Source organism: Eublepharis macularius, chromosome 5 (genome assembly GCF_028583425.1).
Source record: "Eublepharis macularius isolate TG4126 chromosome 5, MPM_Emac_v1.0, whole genome shotgun sequence".
Classification (NCBI taxonomy): domain Eukaryota; kingdom Metazoa; phylum Chordata; class Lepidosauria; order Squamata; family Eublepharidae; genus Eublepharis; species Eublepharis macularius.
In genome coordinates, this window is record NC_072794.1 from 143722388 (window position 1) to 143728387 (window position 6000).

Consider the following 6000-nt stretch of genomic DNA (forward strand, 5'->3'; position numbering starts at 1 on the left):
CGGCTTTTGAGCTGAAAAAACACCCCACATCCATTTTAAAGAAAACATTGCATGAAGAAGCTGCCAGAGTTTCGGGAGCCTGCCACTTTTTTAAGGTAGTATGGAAATGGCCAATTGACTTTTCCAGATAACCTTGTCTTCTCATGATATGACTGAAGTACAATAGCCTAAGGTTTGTCATTTTAGCTTCTAGGGAGAATTCAGGCTTGATTTGATCTAGTATGCACTTACATGTCTTTTTGGCTGTCCATGGTATCCACAAAACTCTCCTCCAGCACCACATTTAAAATGAATCAATTTTCTTCCTGTGAGCTTTCTTCACTGTCCAACTTTCACATCCCATAGTAATGGGGAATACAATAGTTTGGATTATCTTGATCTTGGTTCCCAGAGAGACATCTTTATCTTGAAGGATCTTTTCTTGTTCCCTCACAGCTGCACTTCCAAGTCTTAATCTTCTGATTTCTTTATTGCAGTCTCCCTTTTGGTTGATGATTGAGCCAAGCAATAGAAAATCTTGAACAATTTCAATTTCCTAATTGTCAACTGTTAAACTATGTAATTCCTTGGTAGTCGTTACTTTTGTCTTCTTGCTGTTTAGCTGTAATCCTGCTTTGCCACTTTCTCCTTTAACCTTCATCAGTAGTCCTTTCAAGTCTTCTCTATTTTCTGCCAGTAACATGGTGTCATCTGCATATCTCAGATTGTTAATGTTTCTTCCACCAATGTTCACTCCATCTTCTTCTAGATCTAATCCAGCTTTCCTTATGATATACTCTTCATAGAGGTTGGGTAGGTAGATAATATGCATCCTTGTCTGACTCCCGTGTCAATTGTTTCCCCATATTCTGTCCTGACAGTAGCCTCTTGTCCAGAGTACAGGTTGCACATCAAAACAATCAGATGTTGTTGCACCCCCGTTTCTTTAAGACTCTCCATAGCTTTTCATGATCAACACAATCAAATACTTTGCTGTAATCTATAAAACACAGGCTGATTTTCTTCTGAAATTTCCTGGCATGTTTTATTAGCCATTGTAAATTTGCAATGTGATCTCTAGTGCCTCTTCCTTTTCTGAATCCAGCTTGAACATCTGGCATTTCTTGTTCCATATATGGTAAGAGTCTTTGCTGTAGAATTTCGAGCATCACTTTGCTTGCATGGGAAATTAATGTGATAGTCCAATAGTTGCTACACTCTTTGGCATCCCCTTTTTTGGAATTGAAATGTAGACTGAGTGTTTCCAGTCTATGGGCCATTGTTTTGTTTTCCATATTTGTTGACAGATTCTTGTTTAGATTCTGATGGACTCCATTTCTGTAGCTTGAAATAGCTTCTAGTATAGATGAGTTTAAAACAGGATTAGACAGATTTTTATGGGGATGTTCATCAATGACTACTAGCCATGGTGAATGCAGGGAACTTCCATATGCAGGCAGCGAACTCCTGAATACCATTGTTAGGAGGCAGCATCAAAGGAAGGGCCTTACTTCTACATTTTGTTTGTTAGCCCTCCAGGGCTGCTGGTTAGTCATCATGTGAAACAGTATGCTGGACTAGGTGGATGATTGGCCTGGTCCAGCAGGACATCCCTGATGTTCTTAAGACTCTCTGGTGCCTTCAACAGCTGCCTGAGAAGCAGAAATTCAATAAACAGAACTTGGAGGGGCATGCAGCAGTGGAGAAAGCGGCAGCAGCTGACATCCAGAGGGTCCTGTTAAAGGCCTCTGCTGGGAGGGGGGAGGTTGCAGTCCGCCCTCTTTCTGTTTTCTATGCATATGGCTGGGCAGGCTTTCCAAATCCTCTTTCTTTTTATTAATAAAGATAAGCATAATGTCTCTATTCTGCCAACTGTATTGATTCATTTGGAGGACAGGGATCACAGAAAGTATGTAGCTCATACAAATGCATTTATGTGCCTGGCAGTAAAGGCACTATGTTGCAGTCAGCCACTAACTGGCCAAACATTTTTAATATTCTTATAATTATACCTGTTTGGAAGTATGTTTGATTGGAGCACCTAAAATCAGGTAGATTTGTGCAGTTGAAATTCAAAAATATATCTCATGAGAAATAAAGAGCCCCCAAATGCCATCACGGGATGTTGTAGCTGTTGAGCAGAGTAAATGAATTCATTCTGTATTTGCGTATTTCCCTATTAGGCTGATTAGATGTTTTTCTGGCTTCATGCAGATTTGTATTCTGATTGCTAGAAATCTGGATGGCTCTTGCAAGTACTTCTGAAAAATTCCCAGACTTTTGGCAAGTCTCCATGAGCAGGGAGTTTCTCATTGGCAAGTTAAGGTTTTGAAACCACCTTGCTAAAACAAATTCATGAGAAGCAGTCATTCCATTATTTGAGACAGACCTGTGGAAATGCACTTGGCTCGTAAGGAGAACAGAATCTGGAAGAAATCCTAGCAGCCCCCCTTTCTTCTAGGCCTCTCTGCAAAGAGGCTTGATAACATCAACACATGGACATTCCTATCCTAAGACACAGATGTTGGTGCTCCGCCTATGCCAGTGATACTCCAGTGCTGCTAGTCAGTATCCTATGACCAAGCTGGAGGGAAATTAAGCAGCATAGGAAGGCTGCAGTCACATAGCAGCTCTGCAACATTCACCAGTTGTGGAATGACAGGTCCCCACCTGCATGAATGACACACAGACAGCCAAGTGCTGTCCATCAATGCAGCCATGGCCTCCTGACACCAAGCAGCCACTGCCCACATGCAGAATGCCAGAAGGCAGAGGGAGAATAATGGCCATTCCTTTCTTCTCATGGAGGCAAAGGGCTGTGAGCTGTTAACATACACCAGCGAGTTCTGTTGATGTCAGTTCAAGTCTTTTCCTGCAATCGAGTTCCCTTTCCGCTTGCTCCCATTCTCATGCTCCTGCAGCTCTGCAGTGGCAACCACAACAGACCTCCCAAGAATTCACCTACTAAATTAGTGGCAGAATAGGATCAGGTTCAAATCCCCACACTGGCGTGGAAACTCACTGGGTGACCCCTGGCCAGTGGCTGTTTCTCAGCCTAACCTCACAGGGTTCTTATTGTGAGGTTAAAACAAAGGAGAGGGTAATGACATTTATTTGGGGAGAAAAGTAGGATAAAAATATTACCTAAACAAGAATAAAGTAAAAAAGGTTTGGATCCCAACCACAACAGGACTGGAGAACCAGCCTTCTGCCAGGCGATGGGCATGAAGGCACTGGGGCAGCAACAAAGAAACAGGCGCCTTCATCTATGCTAATCCCAACACCTTCCAGATCGCACAGGGGAGAAAAGCACCAAGGAGGCTAATTGGATTCAGTTCCCAGTAAGGGGATACTGGCCAGAAGGCAAACCTCCCTTTCAACCCAACAACATGCTGAGCAGCAGCAAAACAGGAGGCCAAAGTAGAACTCAAGCCCCCCACAATCCGAAGCAGTCCTCTGAACAAGACCCAGTGTGGTGTACTGGTTAGGGTGTCAGATTAGGAACTGGGAGACCCAGGTTCAAGTCCTAGCTCTACCACGGAACCTCACTAGGTGACCTGGGACCAGTCCCACCTTCTCAGCCTAACTTTTCTCACAGGGTTGATGTGAGGATAAAATGGAAGTGAGAAGAATGATATAAGCCATGCTGTGTCCCCATTGGGGAATAAAGGTGGGGTATAAATAAAAAAAACTGCACCCAACAGGGTGAAAAAGAACATTAAAACTGTGCTAATGGATCCACCTAGTCCAGCATATATTTTCATGTAGTGGCCAGCCTGTTGCCATGGAGAGCCAACAAACAAGGCCTTCTCCTGATAATACCCAGTTACTATAGCTAGTAGCCACTGATGGGGTTGTCGTCCTTGTAGCTGTCTAATCCCCCTTTAAAGCTGTCTGTGGTCATGGCAGTCAATACATCCACTAGCATAGAATCCCACAATTCAGTAACGTATTAAGTAAGGAAGTATCACCTATCGCCCATCAACTTCTTGGGTGTCCCCAGTTAATATCTAGTATTTGGAGATATGGCACACACAGAAATGAGACACACCACAGGACATTAGGTATCTCCCAACTATATGTAGCAGGACATATAGTGTGTGGAGTGTGTGGAGACAGGCATGTGCAGTGGGAAAGGGACACCATACACAAGTTTTTCTTCTCCGGTGGAGAAGAGCACTGAGGCAGTCCAGCTGGAGTCCCAAGCACAGCTAAAGTTGTGCCCTGTCAAACGTTACCATGGGATGGAAACGACTCATGCTTTTTGGCTGCCCCAGCACACCCATCATTTCAGTCACTGAGCCTGTATGTGCCCCCGCTGCACACACTACTGCTCTCTCATTCACCATCACAACCTTTGCCCTCCACCAGTCATTGCCTGTCTCTCTTATACAACCTGCATGGCTTATCAGAAACCAGCAGTGATGTGGGGAAACATGAAGTCTAGGAACCCTTCCCCTCCTCCCTACAACAGCATATATGTCTTCCTCTTAAACCACTCTCTCCCCCCCTCCTTGTGTGAACTGCATGCCAAAGAAAGCTGAGGGGTGGGAAACAAACCCAGTCTGCCGGGCATCAATCACAGAGACCCAGCTCAGCTACAGAGCAATCCATATATTTAGTGAACGTCAGGAAACTGGAACCAAGTCAGACAAATGGGGTTGCCAATCTTTAGTAAAGTTGTTAGCATACTTGTTAAGTGGTTGGGCTGTGAACTAGCACTCAACTGTTTCAGTTCCCACTACTACCATGAGCTCTGCAGGTGGCCTTGGGTAAATCATTTCTCTCAGCCCCAGCTCCCCAGCTGTATTGTGGGGATAATAATAACACTGACCTTGTTCACTGCTTTGAGTGAGCCACTAATCTGTCTAGAATAGTGGTATATAAGCACAGTTATTATTTATTACCATCATCATCATCTGCAACCTCAGAGTCACAGGTAGAACAGTCCCAGTCACGGCATCCCCAGGAGTAGAACAACTATGCCTGACAAACAGCATCTGATCAGCTTGTATAGTGCGAGGGCTGGGCTGGAACAAGAGAGTTGGCAACCCACAGCACAGCAGCCATTGGAGGTCTTCTAGGTTTGGCAAAGGGTTGGCATGATGCTCTGCTGGATGACTGCCTGGGAAAAGACCACTGACAGCAAAGAGGAAGTGACCACGGGTTCCGCTTGTGGTGCTTGGGCAGGGTCTGTGGTTTCCCCTCCACCTTGGGAGGAGTCACCACATGGTGCCCTTTCAGACGCAGCCCCATGACTGTGGAACAATCTCCCCAGGGAAGTGCATATGGGCCTCTTGATCTTCAGGAGGCGGCTGAAGACAGTTTTATTTAGAACTGCATTTGATTAATATGTTTGATGATGATTTTAATCGTGTATTTTTATGTCTGCTGTAAGTTGCCATGAGTGCCACAAGGTTGAAAGACATTTGCTAAATGTTTTAGTTAATAAATAAATAGTGCAGTTCATAGCTAGGTGGCTGGTAGTCACAAAGAGTTGCCTAAGGGACTAAGGAAAATGTCCTGTCTCTTTAATAGAGGCGGAATAGGACATTTTTTCCTCTCCAGGCTGGCAACCTTATTTTGCCCACATCTTTCTGCCTTGTCAAATTCCTTGTTAAAAAGTTGTTTTTTTTTCCCGTAAAAAGGCAATGGCAAACCACCCCGTAAAAAGTCTTCCAAGAAAACGTGATGTGACGTCCCCCACATGGGTCAGTAATGACTCAGCGTTTGCACGGGACTACCGTTACCTTTACCTTTACTGTGTAGTATTTCATTTTTCTTTCTTGATTATTGTGTACTTAGTGATTTATATACTTAGTGTCTGTGACATGGGGTCACAGTCATGGCATTCCGGTGACTAGGTTTTGCCAGATCCCCTTCCCCTCCCAGCGCTTACCTTGTATCTACTCCTGGCATGCTCCTTGCATGCACACAAAGTGCGCGTGGTCCCATACTGGTGTGATGATGTCACTTCCTGGAAGTGGGCCAATTCGCGGGAGTGCTCTCAGAGGCAGCACA